At 43.2% G+C, this 15,257-nt stretch overlaps 1 protein-coding gene and 1 long non-coding RNA gene across 8 annotated transcripts in view; one reads left to right on the forward strand and one right to left on the reverse strand.

Moving 5' to 3' along the window:
- The window catches only part of RALYL (RALY RNA binding protein like), a 589,572-nt gene that overhangs the window by 114,534 nt on the left and 459,781 nt on the right, over positions 1-15,257 (forward strand). For 4 of the 6 annotated variants that reach the window (XM_083187344.1, XM_083187345.1, XM_083187340.1 and 1 more), the window contains exon 2: positions 10,592-10,719. The exons of the other annotated variants lie outside the window; for them this stretch is intronic. The gene's annotated coding sequence lies outside the window, so the exon portion shown is untranslated. The remainder of the gene's footprint in view (positions 1-10,591; positions 10,720-15,257) is intronic. 6 annotated transcript variants of the gene reach the window in all.
- The window catches only part of LOC146080272 (uncharacterized), a 71,609-nt gene that overhangs the window by 45,888 nt on the left and 10,464 nt on the right, over positions 1-15,257 (reverse strand). Inside the window, exon 3 of one of the 2 annotated variants that reach the window (XR_014474848.1) lies at positions 6,684-7,407. The exons of the other annotated variant lie outside the window; for it this stretch is intronic. This is a non-coding gene — a long non-coding RNA (uncharacterized LOC146080272). Of the gene's footprint in view, positions 1-6,683; positions 7,408-15,257 lie in introns of those variants that run through there. 2 annotated transcript variants of the gene reach the window in all.

Genomic DNA, 15,257 nt, shown 5'->3' on the forward strand with positions numbered 1-15,257 from the left:
TGGGAAAATTCCAACATGTGAAATGTTTTGCCCACACAATAAATTTAGTGGTGCAGAATTTCCTAAAAAGTGGTAGGGGACTGCAAGAGATGCTTGTGGTAGCCCGCAAAATTGCAGGACACTTTCACCATTCTTTCACTGCCTGCCAGAGACTGGAGCACTATCAAACTGTCCTGGACCTGCCCTGCCATCACCTTAACAAAAGGTTGTAACTGTATGCTGCAGAGGATGGAGGAGCAGCAAAAGGCCATTCAAGCCTACAGCCACTTATGACATAGGCAAAGGAGGGGAATGCATCTGACCAAGCGCAGTGGAGACTGATATCTGTGTTGTGCAAGGTTCTCCAGCCATTTGAACTTTCCCTATGTAAAGTCAGTTCCGACACTGCCAGCTTGAGTCGGGTCATTCCCCTGATCAGGCTGTTGCAGAAGCAGCTGGAGAAGGTGAAGGAGGAGCTAAAGCGTGACAATACCGTATGCAGGTATTGTGGATGACGCCCTTCATATGCTTTGCCAGAATACAAGGGTGGTCATTCTATTAAAATCAGAGGAATACATTTTGGCTAACATGCTTGACCCACGGTTTACAGCGTATGTTGTGTCTTTGTTTCCAGCGGACACAAGTCTACAGTGGTGCAAAGACCTGCTGGTCAGGAGATTGTCATCTAAAGTGGACTGTGATGGCAACAGCTCCGCCTTCATTTTCTCCCATACCTGTGGCTGCGAAGAAACAACTACGATTTCCTTTCCGACCTTCTGGCGGTAATGCAAGGCAGGCAGGAGCGAGTTTGGACATCTGGTCCAGACTGAAAGACCTGCTAACAATTGCTGACATGTCTACTGTCACTGCATACAGTATGATGCTATCCCCACTGAAAAAATGGTGGAGGATTACATTGGTGACAGCATCCAAGTAGACTAGTAGACATGTCAGTACCTGTAAGCAATTTGGAAGCCCCTGTGCAAACCTGAGTTGTCCCCTCCATAGTTTTTAGTGCAGCCAGGAACCTGGTCAGCGACCGGTGTAGGAGGTTGCTTCCACAAAAAGTTGAATAGATGATGTTCATCAAAAGGAATTATCAGTTCTACAATGAAGACCAGCAATTGCCTCAAGAGACTACAGAGGGACCTGTGATTGTGGAGTCTAGAGAGTACGTATTGATGATCTGTGAGGATGTACACACTGAAGGGGGTGAAGAATTGGAGGATGAAGATGAGGACAACATCTTGCCTCTGTACAGCCAGTTTTTACATAGAGAGATGAATTGCTTATTTTTTTGTGGGGGCCCAAACAAACCAATCATTTCAGCCACAGTCATGTGTCAGACCCTGTCACTAAAATGATTGGTTTGTTAAAGACAATGTGCATGTCGTATTTAAACAACATAAGGGTGGGTGGGAGGGCCCAAGGACATTTTATTTGCATTATGTGCTCTTTGGGGCCTAGTTTTTCAAACTGCCATCCTGCCTGCCCATGCAGTGCCACTCCACGATGGGCTACGTCTTTGTGCCACCCACTTTTATAGCTTAGCATAGTCATCCAGCTACCTCGGTGTAACCTTTTAACTTAAAAACAGCATTGTGAGGTGTGAGGTGTTCAGGATAGACTGGAAAAGAGTGGAAATGAATGTTAGGTTAATGATAGCGTAGGAGCAAAAAAAAAAAAACTTTAGCATTTTTTATGTGGTTTTTTTTTTAAATCCAGGTCCAAAACAAGAAACAAAAAACACAAACCACGAAAAGGGGGGTGTTTTGGAACAGATCCAGATCCAAAACATGGCCAGAGATACAGACCCAAAACATGAAACACCAAAAAGTGGCCCGTGCACACCCCTTATTGTAATATCCAAAGCAAACTCATCTATAGTTCAGTGTTTTGGTAGAACTACAAATGTCAGTTTTATTACATTCTCTCAAGGATACTGCCATCTCATCTACTAACTACAGGATGAGAAGCTTACAGTAGAGTTTGGTCTGTATATGCCAGATCACAGTATGCCCCTTGCTTTGATCAGTAGTTTGTCCTGACTGCAGGAGACTATACTATGTCATAGCTCATTCATGGTGGTAGCCTGGGGACAATGGGAGTATTCAATATGGGATTCAATGTTCCGGCTGTCGAGTGTAGGAAAGTTCGTGGATCCACGACAACGGCCGGGGATTGTAAAAAATGGCCTTGAATTTGACAATCCGCGTCCGACTTTAAACAAAGTCGGATCTGACAACCTTCAATGCTGTCATTAATGGCAGCATTAAATAGGTGAGCACTGATATTTCTCCTGTCGGTAATTATGGAAGCATATTAAATCCCCCCCCCCCCCCCCCCAATTTTGGCTCTATATATTACACAGTAAAGTATTTTGATTACAAAAAAATAAACTAATAAAAAACTAATAATAATATTAATAGTAAGTAAATAAAGACTATTGAATATGCTATTTCTATAGTTTTACTGTGAGAGAAAAAGTATTCACTTGAAGAATTGTAATAATGTATTCTTTTATCACACAAGAAATAATAGAAATGTATATTTTTAGCTATGATTGTGCACTAATTTGATGTTACAGTCTGCCTGATATATTGTCTTTGTAATACTCTTTCTTAAAAATCTGAAACACTACTCAGATTTACAATTATCACGGTTGTTAAACCTGGAAAATACAAGGAACGGAACTGTCAGGGGAAATTATCTCCTTGATTAATATTATTATTTCAGGGATACAAGAATATTTGGTTAACATTTAAATCAATGCGTAGCATTAAAATGTTTATGCAAAGTTACTATAATCTGTTCTTCTACTCTTTCCCTGGCAGTCCGAAAAATTCTAGTTCTATAAACTACAGTAACTTAGATAAATACGGTTAATGGCTTGTGGTTTGAAGTTCGAGGTACTGTAGCTACTTATCTACATAATATTGATCATAGTTAATCTGCAACACAAGATCACATTTGTTGTAAATAAAACTAAAGATTAAGTAACAGGTGAGTGATTTTGCGCGATAATTTAGGCAGCGAGGGGCTTTTTTGCACTCCAGCCCCCCCCTCCCCCTCCCCCCCCTTGTTGGAATACCAGCGGCTCAGGATTCCAATGTTGCCAAACTGACCGTTGGGATCCTGACCATCGGCGAGTCATACTGAACCCAATATTGTTAGGTACCCCCTGTGTTTTTGGGTCGTATCCTACAAATATGAATCCAGTGGTTCCCTACCTTTCTTAAATAATGGCTCAGTGTCAGCAATTTTTCATGGCACCACAGGCCAAAAGATTCAGCTAAAATGATTAATTTAAGTAAATTGTACTTACTGTACCTGTCACCCTTAGATCTGCTTATGTGTTGAATGACAGGATTGCAAGTCTCTTTGTCCACATATTTTGTGATTGTTAAGACTCCAACACTGATTTTGGCTATCACACTGACTATACAAATAAATTAATTCGTTGATGGTCTTCCAACCCGTGGCACCCTTCCAAGTACCCTGCAGCACCCCTGGGTGCCACTGCACCAACCACTGCATTCAATAGTACATACGGCCTGATTCTGAGTTGTGCGAATTCACAATCCGTCTGATTATAGGATGACAATGCATGTATACGGATCATAGGTCACAAGTTGCCTGACAGGAAGTCAGAGTTTGGGGTTGGTAACCGGCCTTTTTGTAGGAGTGTCAGAAAAAAACACAGGTGTGCCCAGGCATTATAAGAGAGGGTGCGTGCCCTCAACGCCGGCCTTGATCAGCCTGTCGTAGGTTTGTGAAAGGGTCAGACTTACTTACATTTGCACAGAATAGAAATTGTGTATGGATGTGCAACAGGATACCTAGATATTTTCACAATTCACTCGCAGATTTGCACAAGCAGGTTTTCATAACTAATTGCAGTCGTCTCCCAATTTGTGGATGAGCGATCAGGTCTGAATCAGGCTCATAGACCACATACTGAGACATATCAAGTTTTATATCACTATTAGCTTTGATTTTCTCTAGTTCCTTATTAAACAATTGTCATTGTTTCATTCTACTTAAATAAGTTATGGTGTACAAAAGAGATCATATTCGTACATTAAGATTCAATAAATGCCACCAAGACTCGCTGTCATTCCTCTTGTTACAGTTATTTTCTTTCTGTCCTTTGTTTACCTCTTTTCCAATCCTAGCAGTGATATTTTATATCATAATGAATATCCAGACAATTATTTTCCATATGAAACACTGCATACATTTTATAACAAAAAGGAGATATTTTTATATTAAGCTTGTGGCTGAAAGTTCAAAACCTTTAATACATTCATAGTACAGACGAGGTGGCCTGGAGCAGGCACAGCTTGTGAATGCTTGTCAATATTAACTTTGTTATTCTGTGAAATTCAATGATTTTAGATTTTCTTCATCATATTCATTCGTAGTAACGCAATCTGCAAAATATATTACTTGTGTAAAATTATTTAAATATTTCTGTGCCTCCTGTATTTTATTAAAAACATTTTTGAAGGTTGAAGTTTCTTATAAGATGTTAAGTATAATAGTGCCATGACTAGATTCATTTAAGGGGCCCATTGCATGTTTGGAGGCTTAGAATGTCCTTGGTGATCTACTGTAAGTCATTTTGTATGCTATACTACTACAAACATAGAACCGGCCCTAGCTAATTTTATGCCCTAGGCACATAGAAATTTGTTCAATCTAGATCAAGATTTTTTGGTACTTGTGTAGTTTCACGGCGCCAGCATGGACATGCGCAGCAGCCCTCCACCAGGGAAGGTGGCCATTTTTTATATTGCCCACCGCTGCTTCCTCTGTCTCTGCTCCCTGCACTGGTGCTCCTTCCAGCTCTGTTGTATGAGCTGCATGCCCCTAGCCAGTGTAAATACCCTAGGCATTTGCCTAGTATGCCTATGCCTAGGACTGGCTCTGTACAAACAAATAGCACATAGAAATGTGTTCAATCTAATCTATAAGGAATGGAGAGATGTGGGGACAGCTATGTGACTTCAGCAAAGGGCAGGACCACCTAGCCTTTCAGCAGGCTCCGGTGTTGGGGAAGTTACTATATCATTAGACATAGGGGTCGATTCAGATGTGATCGAATTTGCAGCGGCCAGCTTTCTGTTAAACCACCGCCCCGCTAGAGTGAAATCCGCCTTGCAAATTAATGTGACCACTGTGCTGATGAATGTGTATGGCTACAAATCTATTCATAGCCATGTGATTATGTCCAGAACCCATCGTAACAGGTTCACCATTGACTGATTTTGAAACCGGGCAACACCGCAGGCTCAGAGTAGCCATAGACTTACTTGGAGGTGCGATGGAAAAGGTTTATATGGCCTGAAGCTGATGTTACACACCCTCCCCTCAGACATGCCTAGCATTTTTCCTCACACTCGGAGCATTTTCCTACACACGTCTGTGTTTTTCTTAGCACCACCACTTGCCACCACCAGGTGCCTACTTCCTGTCGTAGAAAAATTTCATCACGGGACCACCTTGTGCATGTGTACTGCAGGCTGTACGCATGGGTAGTGTATTGATAATCGGCAGCCGTGCGATCAGGTCTGAATTACCCTCATAGTCAAAGCATTATAGTAGGCAGGGTCCAGCAATCTGTTCTAGGCCCCTCTATGCACACTTGGGTATGTAAGCTACGTGGTCATTTCAGATTGGGTACTTAGGTGGTTTGATGGGTGTAATGTACTGTACTGGTATACAAAGTGTTATGTGATGTATATGTATGGTTTACTAAGAATGATTTATTTTTTTAATCTTTCCTAATCCTCAATCACTTCTATCACTCTTTCCCCAATTAGCTTCTTTTTAGCCGTTTTCTAACAAAATGTATGTTGTCAGTCGAACCAAAGGTTCTTTAGTACAAGGAGTTAATTAAACCATTCAGATAGATACTCCAATTAAAATGATTTATTATACAAGGATTAAAAGGTGTAAGTACAGTAACATGATTACAGACAGTTGAATACTCTGAATATACGTATCCGTAAAATGATTAGAATATTGAATGTAGGTAACACACTAAATATTGTAAAATTTAAAGTAACACAAGTATAAACAAACTAACAATTCACTTATCTATTATTAATGTGTTCTAGCATTAGCTTGGTTCACGGTAAATGTCCAAGCAAACACTCTAATCTTATCTCTATCGTTGATGCATTATTTTCATACAAAGTGATATTAAATAGTGACATAATATACTGAATATTAGAAAAAAATTTGTATAACAGAATTATGTTGACCCTTAAAGAGAAATAAAAGCTAAAAACATGGGAAATATTATAGTAAGGGCTTGAAATGACCTTAACTTAAAAATGATTACTAAATCATTTGGTAAATTTTTCAGCATTACTGCCTCACAGCACTGAGGTCATTGGTTTGATTCCCACATGGCCCTAAACAGTGGCTGATTACACATGGGGCGAGAGGGGCGGTTGCCCCGGGGCCCCCACACATGCGGGACCCCCCCTCCCTTGGTATCTGGACAGCGTGGGAATCCAGGCAGTGTGGTCCATGCAGCATTGGGGAGGCAGTAGGGTCCCTGCGGCATATAGGAAGTCAGTGGCGGGGTCCCTGTGGCGGATGGGCAATCAGCGGCGGAGTCCCTACGGCAGATGGGAACTAGTAGCGCTACTTGTTCCCTCCGCCACAGGGACCCCGCCGCTTACTGTCCATCCACTGCAGGGATCCCGCTGTCTCCCCAGCGCTGCATGGACCCTGCATGCCCGGATCCCCGTGCTGGCCAGGGACCAGGGGAGGGGGCCGACCTGCCTCCGCCTGGGGGGGTTGTCTGCCTCCGTCCAGGGAAGGGGGGGCAGACCATTTGTTGTCCAGGGCCCCTACAGACCTTAATCCGGCCCTGGCCCTAACTGTGCAGAGTTTGCATATTCTCCCTGTGCTTGTGTAGGTTTCCTCATGCTGCTCCGGATTCCCTTCACAATCCAAAAATACACTGGTATGTTAATTGGCCTGCAACAAAATTAACCCTAGATGTCAGGCATATACATTGTAAGCTCCACTGGGGCAGGGACGGATGTGAAAGTTTAACAATTCTCTGTAAAGAACTATGGAATATGTGTGTGCTATATAAATAACTGGTAACAAAGAAATAAATGGTCAGATGAAACAAATGTCTAATTTAGGCACATACTGTATGTATGCAGGTAAATTTAGCAGATCTAGGCTGCATGATTGGCAGGCCATCAGTATCCTATAGAGCCAGTTAGTAGAGTCCAATCATTAATTCCAAACAACATCTGATCAGGACTGACAGGATGTTGATTGGGCCTGGAAACAGAAAATCTGCCTTGCTGATGACTGGTGTGTGGTCAACACTCATCTGGATTTAATATCAGCCCTAATCAACATCTGTTCAATCACGGATTGGCGGCAATTTGAAGCCTGCAAATACAACAATAGTCAGTTTAGTATAAAACATGAACACTGCCTGTCTTGCAGGTATGGGTAGCTTTACATTGCTGTGCTTGCTCAATACGTCCATCTCATAATATAAATTCATAAACTTGACTGTATACTTAGTAATCATGGGCTTAATTCCCAATGAATGCAATTGCAAATCTGTCTGACTTCGGTGATCTAATATTCCCTTGAGAACAACGCTCTGTATTGTCAGTCAGATGCAGCTATTTGGCCCCAACTGTCCCCAGCACTCTGCTGGTAAGAGTAGCTGTCATCATTATTATCTTCACAGTATTTGCAATAGCACCACCCTTGGTGCGAGAAATTCAACAGAAATCAGACAGATGTCAGCATTCAATAACTTCAATAACATTCTACGTCTTCTACGTGTGCATACCCTGTAGTTGCCCCTTGCATCTCAGTGGCATCTATTCAGCTGTATTTGAGAAGCGCCAAGATGCAGACATTGCAGAAATTCATGTACTTGTCGTAAGTTACTAATGCAGGCTGCAATCCACTCGCCCTTTGCTAAAAATTTACAAGATCCATCTGCACTCAGAATTACACGCCACACTCCTATGAGTGCTGCTAATATTTTGTTGCTTTTGTACTTTTTATTTTGCTCATTTAGAATTTACTGTGTAAACATTATGATTATTATATATATATAAAGGACCTTATTCAGGTCTATTTGCAGGGCCGATATTTGTTGTTTGCACATGTTCATTTCTTCGCATGTGCATGCGCTGGGTGCGTGCGGCCACGGCGAACTAACCATTCGCTGGGTGCACACACCCATCCTTGTGGGCGGAGGGCGGGGGCGGCGGTGCCGCTCTTTAGCATATGGGAATTCCCAGTGTTTGCTGGGCATTCTCATGCTAATGGACCGATGACACGGGTGCGGGGGGGGGCGGGCAGCAGATGTCAGCTGCCCGCCCACTTCCCTCAGAGTGCACACGCACATCTAAGGTTGCTCTGAGCATGTGCCTTCTAAATAATTCGTTGTGGGTGTTCCCCCGCAGACTACGAATGGATGTTTATGTAAAACATCCATTCACATGCCGTGCGAATGGTTGGCCAGCATCCGAATTTGCATCATGGTATAATCCGCATTTAAATCAGGCTGGGTTGCCACAAGAGACCAGTCTGTAAGCAGTGCCAGTTCTACACATACAGGGCCGGAATAAGGCTTGGAGGGGCCTGAGGCTCTTAAGAAAGGGGTCCAGGGGTAGGGGGGTATATTAGGTTGTGCATACCTCCCAACATGACCCATTCCAGGAGGGACAAAATGGTCTTTCTCTTAATGTCCCTCTTAATATATAATTGGTGCAACCTGTGTTGAACTGTTTACTTTATTATAAAGAAAATTCAACAATCATTAATTAAGAGTGGAGTCCATGTAGAGAGGATACTTGTCCCTCCAGGAATGGGTCATGTTGGGAGGTATGGATTACCTATATTAGATTTAAACTAATAATTTAATAATGCCTGAATATTGTTTATAGCCAGTGTCTGATTAATGAATAGTCTGATTAAGCTGCAGCCTAGGACATCAGGACTGGGGGAGACACCTTGCAGGTGACAGCCGAGGAATACATTTAAGGGATCATTTACTCCATGCTTGTTAGCTATTACCTGCCCCAATGTACTGTGGGGGTAAAGTTGTTAAGGTGACTGCCAGATGGCTGTGCCAATGTAACTTGCTGATGGAACCATTACTTTATGAACATAAAGTGACCAACTTTTTTACAATGAAAAGGAGGACAGAAATAAATTGAAGAAAAGAAACAAGGAGCAAACCTAAATAGGCTAGCAGGGTGAGCAGTGGCGGAACTAGCAACTCACAGGCCCAGGTGCAAGCATATGCTTTGGGCGCCCAGCAACACCCACCTCCCAGCTTCTAATCCACGGCAGGAGGGACTTTTCAAGGGAGGACAGAACATACAAAAGAAGGACTGTCCTCCCTAAAGGAGGATGGTTGGTCAACTTAATGTACATTGTGCTACAACTCCAGCTGGTCAAGTCTAAAGCCAAAGGGGGAGATATATTAAGCCTTAACAAGATAAATGCAAGGGTGATAAAGAGAGATAAATGTAAGGGCCAATCACCTCCTTACTGACTTTTTTCAAACACAGCCTGTAACATGGCAGTTAGCAGGTGATTGGCTGGACATTTATCTCTCTTTATCACCCTTGCATTATCTCTTGTTAAAGCTTAATACCTCTGCCCCATTGTCTCCATCACACGCCACAAGCATAGATAATACATGCCAGTTGAATAACCTTTGTTACATGCACATGTGCAGTATGAATGGTGACTCCCTGAGCACCCATGAAGGTGTGTTTAGCAGAATTACAAGGGGAGTTATGTATATTAGCCTAGGGAACCTGGATCCTTTAATCAAGCCCTATTTATAGCTCCACCTAATTAAAAGAGAATTATTTTATAACATTTTAATGGAACAAAGACAACTTAACCTTAAAACAGACATATAAAAATGAAACCCACCATATCATTATGTTGTCACATGCAAGAATAACAGCAGCCTCTGTGCTACTTACACACTGGGACAGAAATCAAGAGAGCTAGGGATGTCATCGTGCTCAGGCCAGGGCGATCCCAGACAGGGGGCCCCGGGGTACAGTACCCCTGCGTTCCATCCTTCCGCCCTTTAATCTGGCTATGTACACAAGGGGAGTTGACACTTTGCTCATAGAGACGCCACAGTATTGTATGTATCACCTGTTATAAGTAACAAAGTTTTTACAAAAATGTTCTGGGATCGTACTTCGCCATCAGGCAGTGGACACTTCGCTAATCTCTTATGTAACTTCTAATATCCCTAATAATTTAAGGAAGGGGGTACTTTATTCCTGAAAATATGGAACCTTGTCTACGTTAGAGATGTTCAGGTTCTGATTTACTGATTTCAAAGCAGGATCTTATTGGCTCTCCCAAATCACCTGACAGTTGTTGACAGTTGATAGCCAATAAGATCCTGCTTTGAAATCAGAGTAAATCAGAGCCTGAACATCTCTAACGTAATATAAAAGTGATTACATTAGATCTAATTTATAATGTCTATTGATATTGTTACAAAAATAAAGGACAGCTCTGTTTTCACAGTAGATCTGTAACTTAGTTTTTATTCCTGCTTATTACACAGTTTCCAGTCATTGACAGCTTTGAGAAGAACCATCGACACTTCAAATGTCTGAGACTTAAGATGTTTCTTTGCTAGAGCTGCAAGTGGACATTGTCATAAGGAGAGGTCTGTGAGTGACCCCACTTATAGTAGGTGATATCTCTCTCTATAACCTGATATGTCTAGTGTCTGTGTGTCTTCGAAACACTGCCATCTGTTGGCAGCGAGTGAAAATACATCTTGTTCTCTCAGGTAAAATCCACCACTGTGCCCTGAACAAGTGAAGCCAGGTGCAGTCTGTGAGGCTGCATAGGCTTCACTGTGACTGACAGTGACTTCCTATTGGAAGTCCGACCTACCAGTAACCCAAGGCAGTCCCATTGGGTTGTGTTCCTTCCCTCTGGGATGCCTCTATGGGCTACTTCAGCTGCAGCCCATAGAATATTGGGTATGTGCATGTGCAACACCAAAGCCAATACTGTCATGTGCCAGTCCCGATGCCTGTCATCTGCAGGGTACAGGCCCCAGAACCATGATTTAGATTCTCTTGGCTGCTGCCGAAGCATACCATAGAAGCTGGGGGCATGTGTAGTACCGAGGACGATACTGCACATGCGCCGGTCCCGCAACCACTGTGGAAATTGGTGGTGGAGGCAGAGACCAGAAGCAACAGTGAAGGGGGTGGTCATCATCGTCACCAGCGGCAGCCCCCTCCTACACTGAGGTAGTAGCCGCCGTTTTTGCTGACCATTATCTACTAAAAATGTGCTTTATAAAATCCACTTTCTATTCAAGATAAAACGTTAGAGCAAAGCAATATCATTTTCAACTCAACCTCTGCCTTCCAGCCAAGACTTAATACTTTGTGAAAATATATGAAAATATGCTTTATATTGCTTTCAGCCAAAACAATATAACTTAATATAAACAAGGATATAAAAAAAATGTAAATGTAACCAGAAACTTCAGTATGAAATGAATCACCTTTGTATGGTGTATTCAGCTACATGCTCTCTGTGAAACTTGTTAGACTTGTATTCACTAACCATAAATCCATTGATTAAGTCTGTGCCTAGTCTAAGGAAACAATGTCAGGAATAAGTGTATGGGAACAAATATTTTTATATGAAATAAGTGCTATTAAAAATGCATTACTTGTTTCACCTGGCTGAAAGTAATGGGAAAGCAAATATGTTGCATTTATTTGTTATGTGAGCGTGTCTACCGTTAGATTAAATTTGTTTTGCATCTCTCTGATTGATCTGTGCATGTTCTTTAAATATATTACATTTATATCTCTGCAAACTTCATTTTTAAATGTATTTAACTGGCAAAAATGTAAAATGTATTGCAGAACATTGAACAGAAGAAAAGTTTGATGAAAAGTAGCATGTGATAAATGAGATGTGGCATGTTATTATCCTTACAGAATTGATTCTGAATGCCTGGCAATTGTGCAGATTTGAGCAGTCGCTCTTGATGTAGGTTTTGCCTTGTATGTTCTTTACTAATGGGCTGTGAATTATACATCCTAAAGTTAATGAACTTCTTAGTTTTCTTGAATTGTATCCTTTAATTGTATATAATGAATGGTTAAGCCCCATACACACTACACGACCGATATACAGTAGTTAACCGATATTGCCTGTACACACTGAGCGGTATCGGCTGCCGAATTACTTTCAGTGATGTCATTGGGACCTGAAAATGCAGGTCATCTAACTATATTGCCAAATTGACCTGCATGTTCAGTAGATATAACTCATCGTTAACTAGACAATGTTGTGAACAATATCATTCAGAAGCCCCTTTTTGAGCGATTTTGTTAACAGTATCGCCTAGTGTGTATGGGGCTTTAGTCTAAATGTAGGGGCTTTACTGTTTTTTTTTAAATCTTTTGGATTGCTGAGCAATGGTTTTAATTAAGCATACCTAATGCTGGTTATACACCTACACACTTTATCTGTCCAAGCTATCTGGTGGGAACACAAATCTGGCAATGTATGGGAACGTATAACACTCAACCATTTGCTCCCAAATGCTGGAAAACAAACAATACTAATTCAGATAAATTGGATGATGTCGTTTGATTTATCAAATTAAAATGAACAATCATTTTTATCCATTTTCCAGTCTTTGGGAGCAATGGGTTGATTGTAATTTTCTCCTATACATTTACAGATTTTTGTTCCCGCCAGACAGATAAATCTTTGTGTGTGTACCCATCTTTACACATACTCTCCCGCTCCCGATGTTTCAGGCAGTTGCGCCAATGCATGGAAGAGTGGCTGCTTCTACTCCACCCCCTTCCTAGTGTAGCGGACAGGATGAGGCGATTATACAGGAAACTTATACATTGCAGTGTGGATGGAGGCTATTATTATTATTATTATTATTGTATTTATATGGCGTCACAAGTGTTTGCAGCGCTGTACAAAGGAACAGTACAGGGAGACAAACTTAGCATTACATTGAATAAATAACAAAAATAGAGTACAGGTAAAGAGCGCCACAGTTCAATACACATTACAGCTTAAATATGAGTAGTGAGGACTTGATCAAGGTACTACTAGAGGCTTGTGGCCAATGATGGAGATGAGTATGCGGACAAAGATGGTTACTGAGAGTATGAGTATGGGCAGGGGCTGGCTGGCAACTTTTAGCCCGGGGGGCAAGTCCAGAGCACTGGCCCATAAGTAACAGCACATCATTAAAAGGGAGTTTTTTCTTAAAAAAATATATGTATTAATAAAAAAAAGATAATAACGACAACACAGGCTGCTCCCCCTGTATAAAAACAGGACACCACAGACTGCTGCCCTGTATAATAATAATAATGCCATGCCACCACAGGCTGCTCACCCTGTATAATATAATAATAGTAATGCCATGACACAAATTATTATACAGGGGGAGAAGCCTGTGGTGTCATGGCATTATTATTATTATACAGGGGGACACCTAGGAAACAGCAGAAATATATTTTTTTATTTGTGAGTTTGATTCTCACCTACTGTATTTTTCTCCCTCCTGCTGCGGCTCCCAAGTTTTCTATATTGCTTGCTGCGGCCACAGGTTAGCCCCCCGACTCGTCCAGCCTGCCGAGTGCCTGCTCTTACTTCCTTCCTCTGCAGACGCATGGGTGGGAGCAGGTCCGGTGCTAGGTTCCTCAGCGCCCTAGGCAAACTGCCTACTCCTGCCCCCCACCCCCCCTTCCCACAGGGCTATTTCACACACTCCGGCTCCTGCCGGGCGGCTAAAACCCATACGGCCAGGAAGCCGTGCATCACACAGCAGTTTAGAATGGAGGGGATGGCCACAGCCCGGCAGCCATCCCTTCCAGTAGTGGAATCCGGCTGCAACCAGACGGCCGGACCGTGGCCTTCCCGTGTGAATGGACACAATCGTGTCCATTAACAACTACTGTGTGCGGCACGGCTTTTGGCCGTGCAGGATTTCGCCGCCCAGCAGGAGCAGGAGCGTGTGAAATAGCCCTTAGGGTTAGACATTTAGAAGGGGGGTTAGGGTTAGGCTGTGGGGAAGAAGGTTAGGGTTAGGCTGCGTGGAGGAGGTGTAGTTTTAGATACTTACAAAGGGGGGTTAGGGTTAGGCTGCTGCAAGGGTAGGGGGAGGTTTAGGGTTATACGCCTGACCGACCTGCCCTATATGCATTATACGGTCACCTATGGTAGAACCTCTATAAGCATTACACCGATGGTAAAGCCCCAATATGCATTACGTCCACGGTAGAGCCCCTGCACCTCATACCTCCTCCTCCCTGAGACAAGCTTTCCTGGTTACTTTTGCTGTTGTGCCCAACACAGCAGCCACTAAACTTTTCCTGTGCCAATGGTTGACTGCGCGCTGCGTAGAAATTGGTCCGTAAGAGGTGCTAACAGCCGTGGCTCTCCATTGTAAAACTACGTGTGTCAGCAGCACTGCCGGCTGGGCTGTGTGTAACATGTCAGTGTAGATCACATTACTGCAATAGAACACATATTACAGTCTGGGGTAACCAGAACAGCACAGATGTAAAACTCAACACGGGGTGGAAGAATCATGGTCACATAGAAGGGGGTGGGAGCTGCCCTGTCACCCGGGAGGGAGTGGGAGCTGCCCTGTTAGATGATGTTTTAACCTTTCCCACCCCTGACACACCATATAACATGCAATGACAGTAATGCTGGCATGTATGTGATTGGGAATAGGGCACATCATGTGCACATCCTGCAAGTTGCAACAGCCAACTTTACCTGTGTAGAACAGGGGAGGGCTTAAGGGAAGAGGTTAGCGTTGAGCACAGTGCCAGATCCCAAGGATACTGTGACCTGGATCCACCGCTGGTTGCTGCTGCTGAGATGGATGGAGTCCTACCTGGCTCTGCGGCTGTAGCTGTCAGTTGTTTGTTAGCTGTGCGGCAGCATACAGTAATGTGCCCCTGTCGGGCCTGTCCCTGCTCCTGACTGGTGAGGAGGCATACAGCTCCGCTGGCCGGCTGGCTTCTCCGCTCCAGGATGGGACCGCTGCCGCTGTATTGATCCCGGCGGCCATGTTCCTGTAGCCGCAGACACGTTTTAAAAGACTACAGGAACATGGCCGCCGGCAGTGCAAGAATAGGTGAGGCGGCTGCGCGGCCCGCAGCACTCCTGCCAGAGCGGCCTGGGGGGCACATGGCACCCTGCCCCCG

This window comes from Crinia signifera, chromosome 5 (genome assembly GCF_055691185.1).
Source record: "Crinia signifera chromosome 5, ASM5569118v1, whole genome shotgun sequence".
NCBI classification, from domain to species: Eukaryota; Metazoa; Chordata; class Amphibia; order Anura; family Myobatrachidae; genus Crinia; species Crinia signifera.